At 42.1% G+C, this 20,557-nt stretch overlaps 1 protein-coding gene across 8 annotated transcripts in view; it reads left to right on the top strand.

Moving 5' to 3' along the window:
- The window catches only part of LOC134344341 (growth factor receptor-bound protein 10-like), a 242,278-nt gene that overhangs the window by 815 nt on the left and 220,906 nt on the right, over positions 1-20,557 (top strand). For 3 of the 8 annotated variants that reach the window (XM_063043957.1, XM_063043961.1, XM_063043954.1), the window contains exon 1: positions 316-507. The exons of 2 other annotated variants lie outside the window; for them this stretch is intronic. The gene's annotated coding sequence lies outside the window, so the exon portion shown is untranslated. Of the gene's footprint in view, positions 1-310; positions 508-554; positions 1,095-20,557 lie in introns of those variants that run through there. 3 more of the 8 variants (XM_063043955.1, XM_063043956.1, XM_063043962.1) reach the window with 2 other exon arrangements.

Here is a 20,557-nt window from a genome sequence, read left to right as displayed (position 1 = left end):
AGTGGGAGGTTTTTTTGTGTGGGGGAGGGGTGTAGAAAGATGAAATTAAAATACACTTTGTTCTGCCCTTCGCTGCTGGTCCGACTCCACCGACCATCCTCCCTCCCTCCCTCCCTCCCCCCCCCACCTCCTCGTCATTGTACCCGCGTGGAGGTAACGGCGCCGCTCGGGCCAATGCTCGTGCACGAAGACGGTTATTTGTTTCAGAGCCGTGGGGTAACTTTACTGCTTGAAGCGTGTAGGGTTCCCGGAGTTACCCCCACAGCCCCGGTCTCGGGTGGGTGGGTGGTAAATGGAGTTGGCTTCAGCGGGCGCGCACGCAGGCGAGGCGAGGCGTCGCCATTTCTTTCAAACTGGTTCCAGCGCGTGCGCGCGCGCTGGGGAGGAGCTACTGAGTGAGAGTCGCCAGCCAGAGGGAGAGTGGGGGTGTGAGAGGTAGTCTGTCAGTTCCTAGGGCAGTTAGCATACACACTCACACAAAACATAACCTAAGAACCAGACTTTTAAGTAAGTGCCCGTTTTGCTCAATCTTTACTTTCTTCTTCCCTCTTCAGCTTACCTTGAATAGGCGAATATCTGCTGGTTTTCTCTTGTGTTCTTGGGAGGGGAGGAGCAGTTGGAAAGTGTTTTGGTGCATTGTGAAATGTCCGGCTGTTTGTCTGCAGCGTGTAAAGTGGTGGTCAAGGGTATCTCGCTGCCTTTGTTTTGAAGTCCGAGCCACGCTGTACATTTTCAGTGAAGAGGCACTGCAGCCGGTTTACGTCCACCCAGCTCATGGACATGCAGTCGGCGTCCAATGTAGCCGAAAACCTGTGTTCAGCTTTATTTAAAGTACAACGCGCGGGCTACAGCAATATCTTTAAAGTGAGCTTTTTGACTTAAGTCTTACTGTTGCATTCCAATGCACTCCACTACGGGTGAATCCGGATATGCGAAAAGGAACAGGAAAGGCTGCTCTTGGATCCTAAGCAGTATACTGCTTCGTCGAAACTTTTTTCGCAAACCACTTTTGCGATAACCCATTTTTATGCGTCACTACTTTATGATATACGTTATTTGAAGCCCCTGGGCCTCGAGGATCTGAAATATTACAGGTATCTTTTTAAATACGATTTACGTGGATCAGGAAAGGAACAGGCTTGTTAAAATAACTAGTAAAAGTAAGTGTAAGATATTGCGTGTCCATATTTTTCTGGTCACTTTAAATATGATTCTGGGGAAAGCTTAGCTTCATCTTGTGTGGTGTTTTTGAGTTACATAAGCGGTGAATGTAACAGCATTTCACACCAAATGAAGAATTGACTCCAACCAAAATCTTAACGTCTCTTCCATTTGGATACAGAAATGTTCGATATTTGTATTTTTGAAGACAAATTGCAGTTAGAGAGGTTATTTCGGTACAGAAAAATTGCCATGCTATAAAACGACGGCTTAATTGCTGAATAGTGAAATTTTGCTAAATGCTATTCTACACTTCCTGATGAATGTGGGTATAATTATTGCAACATGAATATATTGTGTAATTTGCCTGGAGAAATATTATTAATACATGTAACACAACTCTTTAGTGTCTCGTTCCACAAATCCAGGGAACGTTTGTTTTGGGGGTGGGGTATAAGTGAAGGTTGGCAAAGGCAGATAAGATTATAGAAGTATTGATTCAAGGTACTGAAGCCAAACCGTTTCACATGGCTGCTTATGTAAAAAGTGCATGAATTGATTTTACCAACCACACAAAAAACTTGCGCACACGGTTACCTTTGAAAGACCTTGCTGAAATTTGTTGAGAATCTTCCGCATGAGTGGTTTTCTAGAGAGTAGTTTTTCTTATTAATTAAAACAATTAATTGTTGGTAACTAAGCAATTCAACCAAGAAAGACAGCCAAGTTGTCGAAGAACTTTTGAGGGAAATGGGCTGTATTTGAGTAAGACGGATGCTGAGATTATTGATGTTATTGTTCAATATTTACTTATTTTCGCCACTTACCACCAGCGATGTAATTTTTATATGCTAAAATCCATAATTTAATTAAGTCCATGAATTATTGAATTTGTGCCTTTAAAAATGGACCTTTTACACTGGAACACACATCAAAGTTGCTGGTGAACGCAGCAGGCTAGGCAGCATCTCTAGGAAGGGGTACAGTCGACGTTTCGGGCTGAGACCCTTCGTCAGGACTAACTGAAGGAAGAGTGAGTAAGGGATTTGAAAGTGGGAGAGGGAGGGGGAGATCCAAAATGATAGGAGAAGACAGGAGGGGGAGGATGGAGCCAAGAACTGGACAGGTGATTGGCAAAGGAGATATGAGAGGATCATGGGACAGGAGGTCCGGGGAGAAAGACAAGGGGCGGGGGAACCCAGAGGATGGGCAAGGGGTATAGTCAGAGGGACAGAGCGAGAAAAAGGAGAGAGAGAGAGAAAGAATGTGTATATAAATAACAGATGGGGTACGAGGGGGAGGTGGGGTATTAGCGGAAGTTAGAGAAGTGGATGTTCATGCCATCAGGTTGGAGGCTACCCAGATGGAATATAAGGTGTTGTTCCTCCAACCTGAGTGTGGCTTCATCTTTACAGTAGAGGAGGCTGTGGATAGACATGTCAGAATGGGAATGGGATGTGGAATTAAAATGTGTGGCCACTGGGAGATCCTGCTTTCTCTGGCAGACAGAGCGTAGGTGTTCAGCAAAGCGGTCACATAGAAGGCCACATCGGGAGCACCGGATGCAGTATATCACCCCAGCCGACTCACAGGTGAAGTGTCGCCTCACCTGGAAGGACTGTCTGGGGCCCTGAATGGTGGTAAGGGAGGAATTGTAAGGGCATGTGTAGCACTTGTTCCGCTTACAAGGAACACTGGAGTTCATTTATACTGCACCTCATCTTCAACATAGACTTGAGAGTAATGACGTGATCTATTGGCCACAGGGTAATCCAAGCCTCACCTTTCAGCAACCGCAATTTAACCCTAATCACAGGACGATTTATGATGACCAATTAACCTACTATCTCACAAGCAAGAGAAAACCTACAGATGCTGGAAATCCAAACACACAGAAAATGCTGGAGGAACTCAGCAGGCCAGGCAGCATCTGCGGAAAAAAGTACAGTTGACGTTTTGGATGTTGATTGTAAGACCGCTTCGTTGAGTATCTGTGCTCAGTCCGCCAGAACAAGCGGGATCTCCCAGTGGCCACCCATTTTAATTCCATTTCCCATTACCATTCTGATATGTCCATCCGTGGCCACCTCCACTGTTGGGTGAAGGCCACCCTTAGGTTTGAGGAACAACACTTGTATTCAATTTGGGTGGCCTGATGGCATGAACATCAATTTCTCAAGCTTCCAGTAATCTTCATTTCACATCCCCTTGTCCCTCTCTCATGTTATCTCCTTGCTTGCCAATCACTTCCCTCTGGTGCTCTTCTCCCCCCCCACCCCTTTTTTCCATGGCCTTCTGACTTTCCCCAGTCAACTTCCCAGCTCTCTGCTTCATCCCTTCCCCTCCCAAGTTTCATCTATTGCCTGGCATTTCTGTCTCCCCTCACCCCCACCTTTCTAATCTACTCCTCAGCTTTTTTTCTCCAGTCCTGCCAAGGGTTTCGGCCCGAAATGTTGACTGTACTTTTTTCTATAGATGCTGCCTGGCCTGCTGAGTTCCTCCAACATTTTGTGTAACCTACTACCTCTGTGTTAGGACTGTGGGAGGAAACTGGAGCACCCAGAGAAAACGTATGCGTTTCATGGGGAAGACATACAAACTCCTTATAAAAACATGGCGATTGAACTTTGAACTCTGCCCTGAGCTGTAATAGTGTCTTATTAACATTTCTATGCAGCAGAGCCTATTCTGCAGTTATTTGCGTACAGCTGGATACACATGGTGTCTTCTGACATGCACACAAACATTTACAGAGGTGAACTCAAGGCACAAGCTCTCACCATTAATCTTCTGTCCTTGTATTATATCTGAGAGTAATTCCCTCCCTCCCCTTCATCTCACTTTGTCAAGTCTGTTGTATTTGCTGTGCAGGCAACTTCCACTCACTGTGATTGTTGTGACATAGAATGTCAGGTTTTCTATAAACAGTTACAATGGCTCTGAATGTCACTGCACTATGAGAGCATGGGAATGTTGGCATTTTGGTGATGATATTGCTACTTTGAATGAAACACAATGGCAGTGGATATTCACCTCAAAGAAAAGATGGTGAGTACACATCCATCTCCTGGGCAAACTGGAAGAGGAGCTCAGTTTTTGTTAAAGATAAGCTGACCTATCATCTCAGTAACACGAGAAAATCTGCAGATGCTGGAAATTCAAGCAACACACACAAAATGCTGGTGGAACGCAGTAGGCCATGCAGCATCTATAGGAAGAAGTACAAATGTACTTCCTATATATGCTGCCTGGCCTATCATCTCAGGAACTCACTTTACTGGTTCACAACCAGAGAATCTAATGTGCAACTAGAAAACTGCAGAAATAAGATCTTGTGCTCCAACTCTGAATGAAGCCAAGACAAATTTCTATTCTGATTTTTTTAAGCCCTATACTGCCCTATGCTAGCATAAAATGCCAAGAGTTGGAAAGGATAATCAGCAAGGAAGTAGGGAAAGTGAACTCCAGTAGAAGTTGTCCTCCTGACAAAATACTTGGAATGTGGTCTTGTTAGAATCAGCATTCACTATCATCAGTTTCATGATAAATTCCCATAAATGTTGAATTGATTGTGCCTAAGCCACAGTTAGCTCGATCTACCTAAGCATAAAATGATGTCAGAAACATTACATTAGGAGCAATAACATGGAAATCTTCTGGAACTCCAAAAAAATCTCTTCACATCAGAGGTGACCTGATGGCTTTGAATCCAAAGGAGGAGCATAGTCACTACAGTGTTGAATGTCCATGTAATTAGCACCCTGTGAGAAATTCTTAATTGCTCTATCAGAAAACATTGAGACTGGTTTGATGAATGTGACTAAGTGACCCAAGGGTTAACTTGCCACTGACTCAAGGCTTTCTTAGATTGGGAACATTACCATGTCTCAAGGGAAAAGAAAAAATACTCCACAAGCATTTAAAGGCTCCAAGGCTAAGATTAAATGGCAAATCATGATATGATATGAAGAACAGGCCTAGTTTCACCTATCCTCTTGTTCATTTTTCCACTATCCCCCATTTTCCAAGTCAGACTCCTTATCTTTATTTCTCCAGTCCTGATGAAGGGTCGCAGCCCAAAACGTCGACTATACTCTTTTCCATAGATGCTGCTTGGCCTACCGAGTTCCGCCAGCAGTTTGTGTATGTTCCTTGGATTTCCAGCATCTGCAGATTTTCTCACGTTTAGGGAAGTGTCTGTGTTCTGGGTGAAAGGGGGAGGGTCTCTGTCAGGATTGGTGTGGGTGGAGGGAGAAGGGTCTGTATAATGTCAAAAGGGCAGTGTTATAATAGTCATGGGAGATTTCAACATGCAGGTCAATTGGGAAAAATCAGGTTCGAAATGGTTTTCGAGACTGAATTTGTTGAATGCCTATTAGATGGCTTTTTAGAACAGTTTACTCTTGAGTCTTCTAGGGGATCAGCTATACTGGATTGGGTGTTATGTAATGAACCAGAGGAGCTTAAGGTAAAAGAACTTTTAGGAGGAAGTGATTACAATATGATTGCGTTCAACTTGAAATTTGATAGGGAGAGAGTAAAATCTGACATAGTATTTCAGTGATATAAGAAGGGAGTTAGCCAAAGTATACGTTAGTTTCTTGGAAAAATGAGGAATGTGCAGGATAGATGTATTCCAAAAACAAATAATCAAATGGCAAAATAGTATAACTGTTGGTGACCAGGGAAGTCAGAGCTAACGTAAAAGCAAAAGCGAGGGCATACAACAAAGCAAAAATTAGTGGGAAGACAGAAAATCGGGAAGCTTTTAAAATCCTACAGGGAGTAACGAAAATAATCATTAGGAGGGAAAAGATAAAATATGAAAGCTAGCCTGCAAACAAAGTGGATAGTAAAGGCTTTTTTAAGTATGTAAAAAAAAAATGAGAGTGGGTATAGGACTGCTAGAAGATGAAGCTGGAGAAATAATAACAGGGGACAAGGAGATGGCAGATGGACTAAATGAGTATTTTGCATCAGTCTTCACTGTGGAAGACACAAGTAGTGTGCCAGATGTTGAAGGGTGTGAGGGAAGAGAAGTGAATGCACTTACTATTACACGGGAGAAGGTGCTCAAAAGGTTAAAAGATCTAAGGGTTCGCAAGTCACCCGGACAAGATAAACTGCACCTTAGAGATTGGTAGAGATTGTGGAGGCATTAGAAATGATGTTTCAAAGTTCATTGGCTCTGGAATGGTGCCAGAGGACTGGAAAATTGCAAATGTTACTCCACGCTTTAAGAAAGGAGGAAGGCAGCAGAAAGGAAATTATAGACCAGTTAGCCTGACCTCAGTGGTTGGGAAGTTTTGTGAGTCAGTTGTTAAGGATGAGGTTATGGAGTACTTGGTAACACAGGGCAAGATAAGACAAAGTTAGCATGGTTTCCTTAAGGGAAAATCCTGCCTGACGAACCTGTTGGAATCCTTTGAGGAGATCACACAGAAGATAGATAAATGGGACGCAGTGCATGTTGCATATTTGCCACACATGAGGCTGCTTACCAAATTAAGAGCCCATGATATTATAGGAAAGTTGTGGACATGGTTAGATAATTGTCTGATTGGTAGGAGGTAGTGAGTGGGAAGAAAAGGATCCTTTTCTGGTTGGCTGCTAGTGACTAGTGGTGTTCCATAGGGGTCGGTGTTCGGACCACTTCTTTTTCTGCTGTATATCAATGATTTAGATGATGGAATAGATGGCTTTGTTGCCAAGTTTGCAGATAATACGAAGATTGGTGGAGGGGCAGGTGGTGTTGAGAAAGACTTAGATAGGGAGGGTACAGAAGGACTTAGATTAGGAGAATGAGCAGAGAGTGGCAAATGAAATATAATGTTGGAAAAGGCATGGTTATGCACTTTGGTAGAAGAAATAAATGTGTGGTCTATTTTCTAAATGGGGAGAAATCCAAAAATCTGAGATGGAAAGGGACTTGGGAGTCCTTGTGCAGGACACCCTAAAGATTAACTTGCAGGTAGAGTCAGTGGTGAGGAAGGCAAAAACAGATGCGGAGAAATTCCTTTCGGCAGAGGGTGGTGAAGTTGTGTTATATATTACCACAGGCTAGATTGTTGGGTGTATTCAAGGCAGAGCTTGAGGGATAATTGATTGGACATGGCATCAAAGGTTATGGAGAGAAGGCCAGGGAATAGGGCTGAGGAGGGAGGAAGAAAGGATTGGACATGATTGAATGGAGAAGCAGAACTCGATGGGCCAAATGGCCTAATTCTGCTCCTATGTCTCATGGTTTTATGGTAATGGTGCACCAAGCACAGCAAGTTGAATAGTTCATTGATAATTGTTTAGATTCTTCAGATCTATCCTGTTTTACCTAGATTACAAGGATTTACCCCTATGGAAAGTTTATTGATGTAGAGAGATAGGCAGTATATGCTGGAAAGAGCACTTTAAAGTCCTCAAGTGAGACGACGTAACTTGCACAGTTCTAACTGAAAATTATGTGGGCTTGGCAGCAAACAGTACTCTTGCTGAAATTCTAAAACTCAGCAGAAGGCATTTTTGTCTCTGAATTCTGTCTCGTCTCCTGCCACAAATGAGAAAATCTGCAGATGCTGGAAATCCAAGAACTAAGATGCACACCACCTATGGAAAAAAGTACAGATGACATTTTGGGCCCAGACCCTTCATCAGGACTGTCTTACGTATCAAAGCTTTTCATTCCAAATAACGTCCTGGTAAAGTTTGTCTGAACTCTACTGCAACCACGTCCTCCTTGTACTGTGGCAACCTGAACTGCATATAATACTCCAAATGCACTCTAATCCATATTTTGTACAGCTGCAACATGATATCCCAACTCTTGTACACAATGCTTCAACACACAAATCCTAATTTGGGCCCCCAAATCCTATGAACTTTCTACAGGGGCACAATTGAGAGCATCCTGACTGGCTGCATCATTGTCTGTTATGGGAACAGTACCTCCCTTAATCACAGGACTCTGCAGAGAGTGGTCTGGACAGCCCAGTGCATCTGTAGTTGTGAAGCTTCCCTTGATTCAAGACATTTACAAGGACAGGTGTGCAAAAAGGGCCCATAGGATCATTAGGGACCCAAGTCACCCCAACCACAATCTATCCCAGCTGCGACCATCCAGGAAACGGTACTGCAGCATAAAAGCCAGGACCAACAGGCTCTAGGACAGCTTCTTTCATCAGGCTGATTACCTCACGCTGATTTGAGTGTACGCTATACTACATTGACTGTTCTATTTATTATAAATTATTAATTACTATGACTACACATTGCACATTTAGATGGAGATGTTAAGATTTTTACTCATGTATGTGAAGGATGTAAGAAATAAAGTCAATTCAATTCAATTCCCAAATGCAAGAATACTAAATGCCTTCTTCACTATCTACCTGTGTCACCACTTTCATGGAGTATTGGACTTTTCAGTCCAAAGTTAATCGATATATCAATGCTCAAGTCACACTAGTCTGGATTGAATTCCAATCTTGTCATTTGTGTCATGCACCTTCCCACTTATTATATATTATGAAAGTCTTAGAGTACTGTACCACACACTTGCAACAGACTTCCAATCAGAAAAATGCCATCCTCCACAACCCTCATAAAGCCAATTTTGTATTCAGTGTGCCAACACTACTCAGATCCCTTATGCCTTAACCTTCTAGATGAACCTATCATGCAAAATTTTGTGAGAATCTTAATGAATTCCATATAAACCATGCCAAACCATTGTTTTTTAAAGTTACCAATTCAAAAAAAACCTAACATTTGTGAGACCATCTCCTTTTCACAAAACTCTCCTAATCAATCGCTGCCTTCCTAAGTGAACATAGATCCTGTCAGTCAATCTTCAACAATTTCTCTCCCACACATGCAAAGGCTCAGCCTGTAATTTCCATTCTTATCCCTATTGCCCTTTTGGGAAAAGAGGATATTAAATATAAGCTAGTCTCCTACTTCAAAAGAAATTTTGTTTGCTTTCCTTAAATTCTGTATAGATCCATCAGGTCCTGGAGATTTATCAGCCCTAATGTGATTCACTTCTGCCTACCTGTTAAAAGACATGCTTCAGAATATCAGCATACTACTCCCGTAACTATGCAGCTTCGGTATCCTGTCCCTGGTGAATAGTGATGCGAAAGTATTCATTTGCAATAATCATGTGCTCTGACTCCCTGTCTTTAGCTACCCTCTTACTTCTACTTAAAAAATGTTTGGATAGTTTTTAACTTTACTTGTCAAAATCATTTCATGGCCCATTTTTGTTCTTCCAATAAACCTCAAGGACCTCATTTAACATCAAAATCCTATACCCTACAAAAGGAACTTGCTTCTGTTTTTCTGATTAAATCCAATATCCTTTATTCATTAAAGTTCATGTTATCTTTTGGAGTTTGCTTTCTGAACATAAACACAAAAGTGCAATCTAGTTGTAGCATGATGGCCAAAGTTGGATCTATGTTTCTGGAATGAAGACAACAAGGAACAACAGTTTTCCATTTGTTCTGAACATTACCTCCACTCCAGCAGTAAGTTTGTTGGAGATGATATAGTATTGCAATGAGAAAGATGGAGAAAAATACTGAAGCAATGTAGCCTTGCACTGAGGTTGTACATGCTGTGAATTAATTTTTTTTAAAAAAAATCATGGCTTGCATCCCATTATGTTCTTGGAAAGGGTATAGATTGGGGGTGGCCAACCTTTTATGTTCCATGCATCAATTTTTTCACTCATGGGTTCAGATGTGCCATACAACTCTCGTACCCCCATTCAATTCTTGTAAAAATATGTTAATATAGAACTCGTGCGTGGAAAAAAATGACCATGGAATGTAAAAGGTTGGCCACCCCTGATATAGATGAACTTCTGAGCAGCAGCTAAATTTACAGATACTCCATAGTCCCTCTAGATGAATCAGAAGTTTTTGGGCGGTCAAAAAAAGACCATGTGTAGTTCTTGGTCTTGCACTGAGACCGGTAAGCGCAAAGGAGGGGGGCTGGCAGTTCTGGTAAATAACAGATGGTGCAATCCTGGGCATATTACGATCAAGGAACGTATCTGTAGCCCGGATATTGAACTTTCTGCTGTTGGACTCAGGCCATATTATTTGCCAAGGGAAATCTCGCATGCAATTGTGGTTGTTGTGTACATCCCTCCCTCTGCCAACCTGATGTCAGCGTGTAACATCATTTACACCGTCATAGCCAGATTACAAACCCAGCACCCGAGTGCCCTCATTACCATCTTGGGTGGCTTCAACCAGGTTACCATGGCTAGAACACTGCCCAACTTCATGCAGTATGTGAGCTGTACAACCAGAGGGGAGAGGACTCTGGATTTGATGTACGCTAACGTTAAGGATGCATACAGCTCCTCTCCCCTCCCCCCACTGGGAAGGTCAGATCACAACCTGGTGCATCTAAAACCCTGCAACGTGCCTCTGGTGAAGAGTAAACCTGCAACCTTGAGCACAGTGAGGAAATGGTTGGAGGAGGCTTATGAGGTGCTCCAGGGTTGTTTTGAAGTGACAGACTGGCAGGCACTCTGTGAGCCACGTGGAGAGGATATTGATGGGCTCACAGAATGCATCACTGATTACATTAACTTCTGTGTGGACTGCAATGTTCGGACAAGAACTGTCCTTTGTTATTCAAATAACAAGCCATGGGTGACAAAGGACATTAAGGACACCCTGAACGCTAAAAAGAGGGCGTTTGGAGATGGAAATAGGAGCTGAGGGCAATACAGAGGGACCTGAAAGCCAGGATCAGGGAGGCTAAAGACAGGTACAGGAGGAAGTTTGAGTGGAAACTCCAGCAGAACAACATGAGAGAGGTCTGGAGGGGGAAGAGGACCATCACTGGGTTTCGGCAAACTAGCAACAGAGGAGCTGAAGGCAGTGTGGACAGGGCCAACGAACTTAACCTGTTCTTTAACAGATTTGACATTGTGACCCCTGCCCATCCCCCACATGAGCCATCTGTTGTCGGCCCCCAACCAACACATATTCCACTCTCCCCTCCTACTCCTCCTCACAGTCCCCCACCCTGCTCTCATGACTATAACCCCTCCTCCACATGAAACCACCATGGTGGGCTTCATGGCTGAACAGGTGAGAAGACAGCTGAAACATCTCAACCCAAGCAAGGCTACAGGACCGGATGGTGTCAGTACCAGGGTGCTCAAAGCCTGTGCCCTTCAGCTATGTGGAGCACTTTCGCCATGTCTTCAACCCGAGCCTGAGGCTCCGGAGGGTTCCTGTACTGTGGAAGATGTCCTGCCTCATCCCTGTGCCGAAGATGCCGCGCCCCAGCGGCCTCAATGACTACAGACCCCCCACATCATGAAGACCCTGGAGAGACTTGTTCTGGAGCTGCTCCGGCCTATGGTCAGGCCACACTTAGATCCCCTCCAGTTCGCCTACCAGCCCCGACTAGGAGTTGAGGATGCCATCGTCTACCTGCAGAACCGTGTCTATGCCCACCTGGACAAGCCAGTGAGCACTGTGAGGGTCATGTTTTTTGACTTCTCCAGTGTGTTCAACATCATCCGCCCTGCTCTGCTGGGGGATAAGCTGACAGCGATGCAGGTGGATGATTCCCTGGTATCATGGATTCTTGATTACCTGACTGGCAGACCACAGTACGTGTGCCTGCAACACAGTGTATCCGACAGAGTGATCAGCAGCACTGGGGCTCCACAGGGAACTATCTTGTCTCCCTTTCTCTTCACCATTTACACCTCGGACTTCAATTTCTGCACAGAGTTTTGTCATCTTCAGAAGTTTTCGGATGACTCTGCCATAGTTGGATGCATCAGCAAGGGAGATGAGGTTGAGTACAGGGCTATGGTAGGAAACTTTGTCACATGGTGTGAGCAGAATTATCTGCAGCTTAATGTGAAAAAGACTAAGGAGCTGGTGGTAGACCTGAGGAGAGCTAAGGTACCGGTGACCCCTGTTTCCATCCAGGGGGTCAGTGTGGACATGGTGGATGATTACAAATACCTGGGGATACGAATTGACAATAAACTGGACTGGTCAAAGAACACTGAGGCTGTCTACAAGAAGAGTCAGAGCCATCTCTATTTCCTGAGGAGACTGAGGTCCTTTAACATCTGCCAGACGATGCTGAGGATGTTCTACAAGTCTGTGGTGGCCAATGTGATCATGTTTGCTGTTGTGTGCTGGGGCAGCAGGCTGAGGGTAGCAGACACCAACAGAATCAACAAACTCATTCATAAGGCCAGTGATGTTGTGGGGATGGAACTGGACTCTCTGACGGTGGTGTCTGAAAAGAGGATGCTGTCTAAGTTGCATGCCATCTTGGTCAATGTCTCCCATCCACGACATAATGTACTGGGTGGGCACAGGAGTACATTCAGCCAGAGACTCATTCCACCGAGATGCAGCACAGAGTGTCATAGAAAGTCATTCCTGCCTGTGGCCATCAAACTTTACAACTCCTCCCTTGGAGGGTCAGACACCCTGAGCCCATAGACTGGTCTTGGACTTATTTCATAATTTACTGGCATAATTTACATATTATTATTTAACTATTTATTACTATTTTCTATTACTATTCTGTTACTATTTAGTATTTCTATGACTATTACTATTTACTAATAGTAATATTGCTATTACTATTTATATTACTATTAATTATTTATGGTGCAACTGTAACGAAAACCAATTCCCCCCGGGATCAATAAAGTATGACTATGACTATTGAAACTGCTTCCTGCATTTTGTTGAATATGCAGGGAATATCGTACTTCTAAGTGGACTGTATCCAGCCACCCTATTTAGTTAGTAGCATTTTAAGGGTTGAAGATTGTTGTCATAACTTTCCTTGTAACAAACAAAGGGAGACAGGTGTATGGTTATCATAATTAAGTATGAAGACGGTCAAAAATACTTTGACATTTCTACCTCTGCAAATGCAGGGGATGAGAGGCTGATAATGTAGGCTGGATTTATTCTTGCTGGAATGCAAGAGGCTGAGGTATGATCTTCAGGAGCTTATTGACATGGCCTGTGGCCTTCAATGCTAGCAATGCATGTCTGGATTGATGAGACTGGATTAGTTTCAATGTTCAAAGAGTTTAAAGCAAACTTATTATCAAAGTGTGTATACGTTACCATATACAACACCCGAGATTCATTTTCTTATAGGCATTCAGAGTAGAACAAAGGAATGAAGTAGAATCAATGAAAAACTGCACCCAAACAAGGACTGACAAACAGCTATTGTGTAAAAGATGACAAACTTAAATACAAAAAAAACCTGATAATAAATAATCCTGAGAACATGTGTTGTAAAGTCTTTGAAAGTAGTTCATAGGTTGTGTTCATTAGTTTAGTGTTGAGGTGAGTGAAGTTTATTATTGTTACACATACTGAAGTACAGTGAAAATCTTGTTTTGCACACTGTCCATACAGATTAATTCATTGCAGTTGTGCATTGAGATACTGCAAGGTAAAACAGTGCAGAATGAAGTGCTTGCAGTGCAGGTAAGCAGTAAGGTGCAAGATCACAAGGTGAATATGTCAAGTGTGCATCCCATCATAATAGGAAAGCATTCAATAGCCTAGTAGTGGATAGAAGCTGCTCTTAAGCCTGGTGGTATGTGTCTTCTAGTTGATGGAAGTGGGGAGATGAATGTGTCAAGGGGGAGTGCTTTATAGGTTTTGGGGTGGGGGAGGGGGAAGGATCGATAGAGTCTATGAAGAGGAGGCTGGCTTCTATGTATTGCTGAGCTGTCACAACTCTTGCTGTCATGGGCAGAGCAGTTGCCATACCAAGCTGTGATGTATAAAAGATGCTTTCTATGATGCATTGATTTTAATAACTGGCAGGAGTCAAAAGAGACGTGCCAAATTTCTTTAGCCTTCTGAGGAAATAGAGGGGCTTTTTTGGTCGAGGTGCCAATATGGTTGGATCAAGATAGGTTATTGGTAATGTTCATTCCCTGGAGTTTGAAACTGAATCGTCTTGACCTCAGCACCAGTAATGCAAACAGAACAGAAGCATGTGCACTGCCCCCACCCCCCCCATTCCTCACCCTGCTTTCTGAAGTAAATGACCCACTCTTTTGTTATGTTAACATTAAAAGAAATATTGTTATCATGGCACCGTATCAGAAGTCTCTCTTTTTCATGTACTCTAGCTCATTATTATTTGATATATGGCCCACTGCAAACATGTAGATGGAGTTGTAGAATCTGGCCACACAATCGTGAGTGTGCAGAGAGCAGAGTTAGGAGCTGAGGACACAATCTTGTGGGCACGAGTGTTTAAAATAATTATGACAGATGTTAATGCCTATCCAAGCTGTTTGCAATCTTTTGGTCAGGAAGTCAAGGGTCTAGTTGCAGAGAGAGGTCTTGGGTCCTGTGTTTACAAGTCTAGAGAAAAGGTTACTTGGAATTATAGTGTATAGCTTCCATACTAAAGCTGTAGTTAATAAACAATAGTTTAACATAGATGTTTTTACTGTTCAGATGCTCCATGGATGAGGGTAGGGCCAGGGAGATGGCATCTACTCTAGATCTGTTTCAGTGGTAAGTGAATTGCAGTGAGTCGATGCTTCCACCATCATATCAAGATGAAAATCACTGCCACTTTTAGTGTGCCAGCCTGGCCTTTGGCTGTTTTATGGAAAATATTAAATGATTCAAAACAATGACCTGCCCTCCTTTAAGCCTCTGAGATGGATGCACTACAAATAGATATTTAATTCTCAAAAAAATCCTTCAGATGAAATAGGAGTTGCCCTCAAAGTAAGTTTGGGTGTATACCTTTTGAGTTTGGAAGGATGAGGGGTGATCTGATTGAAAATTAAAAGATTCTAAAGGCAGTTATAGGGTGGATATTCAGTATGTTTTGCCATTTCAGAATATTTTGAATTGGGTGATGTTTTCAGAATAAAACTCGCCTGCTTAAAGATGGAAATGAGTACTTTCTTTACTCTCATTAGAATTCTCTATCTCAGAGAGACCAAGTCGTCAAGTGAAGATCGATATTTGAATTATCATGCTATTAAGGGGTAAGAATGAAAAAGTAATATTTAGGCCAATCAGATCAGCTACAATCTTATTGAATGGTGACGTAGACTTGAAGGGCGGATTGACTACTTTCTGCTGTTTCTGATGTATTTTTTTAAAAAAGTATTGTTTGCTTAAGTGTTCAAGTCATACTGCTTTGTCATTAATTTCTTAGACAAGAGAACTGTAACAGTAATTTGTTTCAAATCCGCTTGTAACATGCTAATGCTGTTGTGCTTTATCAATTTTTTTCATTTGAATCCATGCATTGAGCATTTTAAGATAATGTGATTCCAAAGCTACAGCATATGCTGTCTTTGAAATGGAAAGAAAAGGTACGTCGCATCCGGAGCTTTTCTCAGGTTAGCGGATGTTTTCCCTCCATGCCTCTCTGACATAGTAGGGAACCGTGTACAAGGCAAGTTACAGCAGTGGTTTGCCATTGCCTGCTGCCGGTTGAGTTTCCAAAGAGATCACCAGCTTGTAACCCAGCATGGATGGAAAACGTGCAAAGGAGCTGGCTAGATTGGAACTCGGGACCTTTCATCCTGAAGTCCAACACTGATGCCACTACGCCACCAGCCGGGTCATCTTTGAAATATGCTTGGAAAATCTGTATGAATATGATGGGTAGTAATACTTTTGTCGCTGATCCATCTTTGATTTTGTTTCCCTGTTTACCTTTTCAATCACTGCTCTTAGTACATCTTGAGATCCACGGTCACTCACGATCACTCCCTTTGTTCTCTTGAAAGGATGCTCTAGTAAACCCCATCTCTCATTGCTGTCATCTTCCAGGCTGCACTTAGATATCTATTAGGCAGCTTCTCCACATTGTTCAGACTGAAAGGCGTTATTTTGTTCCAGACATTCTCTTCCAAAATAGAAGGTATATGTATAGTTTTCTGACCTTTGAAAATTGTTGGAAAATTTCATCAGCTTTGTAATTACCAAAACATGCTCATTTGCTTTCTTTTCCTATTGCACTTCCCAGCCCTTTGCATATTCTTTATTTACATCAAAATCTACTTTAAGCTCCCATGGATATCATGGGCATTCTCCCAATTTCTCCATAGCACCTATCCAATGAAGGCACTTTCCAAAATCACATTCCCCTTCTCTCAATTTACCTCGCTTTGTAACAACCAGGGATCCAAACGCTCACTGGAGGTGGGGGGGGGGGGAAACATTTTACAAAGTTCAAACATAGTATAGTATTTGGTGCTTAAGATGCATCTTTTTGTGTTATGGGAGATCAGACTCAGATTGTATAAGTGCTTTATTTTAATCATTCAGTTTGCTCAGTGTTCCTAAATTTAAGGTAGCTATAATTTTATTCATGCTTGTCTCTATCATTTATGTCTTTGCCTACTATACTTTTTTTTTGTAGCTTCCAGGAATGTGTACGATTGAACTAGAATATAGAACATAAAAAGAATTCGAATTAAGTACACCATTCTGTTCCCTGCACCTACTGTAGCATTTATCTTGCCACCACTTTCTTGCACGAATCCCATATTCTGTGATTTCTATAATTATCCTAAATCTATTGTTTTCTGTCTTCAATATGTTATGTGGCAGAAACTTCACAGTCCTGGGTGGATTATTGCGAAGCGTCACGACTCTGGGTGAAAAAATATTTTCTCGTCTCACTCCAGATATGTGATGTGGTTACTCTGAGATTGAGCCCAAGTTCTTTAGCTAAGGAAAATAACCTCGCATCTACCAGATTGAGCCCTTTAAGAATTTTGTGATATAATGAGATTATTTTTCTTCTTCCAAATTGATGTTATAGAATCCCCTTGGAATAAATCCATCCAATACTCACAATATAGTGAACTTTTTACGATGTTCTGCTGTCACAAGTATATCCTTCGTGAGATAGGGAGACCAGACATGTATAGAATATTCAAGCCTTACCTCAGCCTTATATAAAATGATAAATTCTTTTGCAGTGAAATCCAACTTGAGGTTTACCTACAATAAAAATTATACTCCAGAAGGTCACTCTGTTCAACTTTTAGTTTATGGACAAAGGTGCCCAGATACCTCTAAGTATAAACATCTTTCAGTGTCTGACCATTTAAAATGTACTTTTTCCACCAAAATGAAGGATCTTACCGTATTTTCCACGTTATATTCTGTCATCTCTTTTCCCTTTCACTTGTTTACACACTCTTAGAGCCCCTCGGCGTCATCCTTAAACTTGCATTGTTACTTGGTTATATATTATCAGCAAATATGGATATATAACACTTGTTCCCCTTACCCAGTCATTGATATACATTACGAACAGATGGCCCCTAGCACAGATCCCTGCAGCACTTCTCCAGTTGTAGCCACACAACTTAATAATCTATTATTCCAATTGTTTTATTTGCAAAGTGATTATGTGCCCTATAACTTTCCTGAAGTGCTCTAATTTTGTTCAATAACCTCTACTGCTGCATATTAATAAGTGCCTTCTGGAAATACACCAGAACCATTGGCTATCCCTCATTTATTGTTAGTTACAACCATGAACATTTCTGGCAGAACTGAAGCATTTGTGAAGGAAGTAGTGTTTTTCATCTCACATCCAGAGTAAGGATAGTATTACTCTGAACCCTCAGATTTCTCTTAAATCTTTCTCCTGTTACCCTAAACCTACGCCACCTAGTTTTGGGCTCTCCTTTCCTCATAAGTTCAAAGTAAATTTATGATAAAGTACATATGCTACCCTGAGATTCATTTTCTTGCAGGCATACGCAGTAAATACAAAGAAATACAATAGAATTAATGAAAAACTGTGCAACAAAAATTGATAAGCAACCAATGTGCAGAAAAGAATGAACTGTGCAAATACAAAAAAACATAGTAAATAAGAAATAAATATTGAGTGAATGAGATGAAAAATCCTTGAAGTGAGTCCGTAGGTTGTGGAAACAGTTTAGAGTTGGGCTGTATGAAGTTATCCCCTCTGGTTCAAGAGCATAATGGTTGAGGGGTAATAACTGTTTCGGAACCTGATAGAGTGGGTCCTGGGTCTTCTGTATCTCCTTCCTGATGGCAGCAACGAGAAGAGAGCATGACCTGGATGGTGGTGGTTCATAATGGATGTCGCTTTCTTGCCACATCGCTCCTTGTAGATGTGCTCACTGGTGGGGAGGTTTCTACCTGTGATAGGCTGGGCTGTATCCTTTTTGTAGGCTTTTTGTTGAAGGCGATTGGTGTTTCCATATCCACACCATGGTGCAATCAATCAGTATACTCTCCACTGCCCTTAGAAGTTTGTCAAAGTTTTGGATGACAGGCTGAATTTGCAAACTTCTAAGAAAGTAGAGACACTGCAGTGCTTTCTTTCTAATCGTATTTGTGTACTGGACCCAGGACAGATCTTCTGAAATGACTCTGAAGAATTTAAAGTTGCTGACCCTCTCCACCTTTGATCCCCTGATGAAGACTAGCTTGTGGACCTCCATATTCCTCCTCCCGTAGTCAATAATCAGGTATTTGCTTTTGCTTTTATTGAGTGAGAGGTTGTTATTGTGGCACCATGCAGCCAGGTTTTCAGTCTCTTTCCTATATGATGATTTGTCACCTCCTTTGACATAGCCAAGAGTGGTGTGGTCAGCAAATTTAAAAATGGCATTGGAGCTGTGCTTAGTATATCAGTCATAATTTAAAAGTGTGACGAGCAGGGGGCTTAGCATACAGCCTTGTGCACCAATGTTGATGTTGTGGAGGAGATGCTGTTGCCAATTCAAATTGACTGGGGTTTGCAAGGGAGGAAATTGAGGCAAACACGAGGAAATCTGCAGATGCTGGAATTTCAAGCAACACACACAAAAAATGCTGGTAAATGCAACAGGCCAGGCAACATCTATAGGAAGAGGTACAGTCGGCGTTTCGGGCCGAGATCCTTTGCACAAGGAGGAATTAAGGCCTAGATCTTGCAAGTTTTTGATTACTTTTGAGGGGATTATATATTGAATGCCAAGCTGTAGTCAATAAAGAGCATCCTGATGCATGCATCTTTGCTATCCAGATGTTCCAGGGTTGAGTGAAGAGCCAATAAAATCACAGTTGCTGTTGGTCTCTTGTGATGGTAAGCAAATTGCAGGAGATCCAAGTTGCTCCTCAGGCAGGAGTTGATGTTTCATCACCAACCTCTCAAAGCACTACATCATTCCTGGACAATAGTCAATGAGGCATATTACCACATTCTTCTTGGCCGCTGGTATAATTGAAGCCTGCTTGAAGCAGGTGTGTACCTTAGACTGCTGAAGTGAGAGGTTGAAGTAATCGGTGAATACTCTAGCCAGTTGATCAGTACAGATCTTTAGTATTTGCTAAGGGCCAGATGCTTTCCATGGGTTCACCCTTCTGAACAATGCTCTCTCATCTGCCTCAGAGACTGAAATCACAAGGTCGCTGAGGACTGTCTGAGCTGACAAAGATTCCTCCATGTTTTGTCAGTCAAAGCAAGCATAAAAGGCATTTAGCTCAATGCCTGGGAACGAGACATTGTCACATAGGTCGTTTAGTTTTACTTTGTAGGATGTGAAGGTATGCAAGCCCTTCCACAGCTGTCAAATATCTTTCTGTGATTCCATTGTGGTCTGGAATTGCTCCTTTACTTGTAAGATAGCTTTCTGGAGGTCGTACCTGGATGTCTTGTATTTTACTTGGTTGCCAGACCTGAATGCTACTGATCTAGCCCTCAGCAGATTGCAGATCTCTTAGTTCATCTAGGGCTTCTGGTTAGGGAAGATTCTAAATAATTTTGTGGGGGCAATATTTTTGTAACTCTTATCTGCAGTCTTTTCAGTGTATCCTTACTTTTTCCTCTAAATGGGGTGACTAAATAGGTATTGTACGTAATACTTCAAGTGCAGTCTTGTCAACAACATATATAACTGAAAAATGGATGTCTCAACTCCTCTACTCAGTGCTCTGACTGATGAAAGCTAACACACTAAATGACACCTTCTGTCACCCTGCCTACCTGTGATTCCACTTTCAACAAACTATGCACCTGTACTCCTAGGTCTGTCTGTTCAAATACACCCTATACTATACCATTCATAGTACAAGTCCTATACTGGTTGGACTTTCCAGAATGTATCACCTCACATTTATCTATATTGAGATCTGTTTGTTACTTGCCTATTTCCTTAACTGATCAAGATCCTCTTGCAATTCATGATAATCTTCAATATCAACACCATCACCTAACTTTGTGTAATCTGCAGTCTTAATCTGTAATCTGATTAATCTTTATGCATTTGCATCCAAATTTTAAATTTAAATAACGAATAACTAGGATCCCAGTACTGACCTTTGTGGCATATCATGAGTCCCCAGTCATCATTCTG

Source organism: Mobula hypostoma, chromosome 3, assembly GCF_963921235.1.
Source record: "Mobula hypostoma chromosome 3, sMobHyp1.1, whole genome shotgun sequence".
In the NCBI taxonomy this organism is placed as follows: domain Eukaryota; kingdom Metazoa; phylum Chordata; class Chondrichthyes; order Myliobatiformes; family Myliobatidae; genus Mobula; species Mobula hypostoma.
The sequence above is the reverse complement of the archived record's forward strand: the minus strand, read 5'-3'. Positions and strand labels throughout refer to the sequence as shown.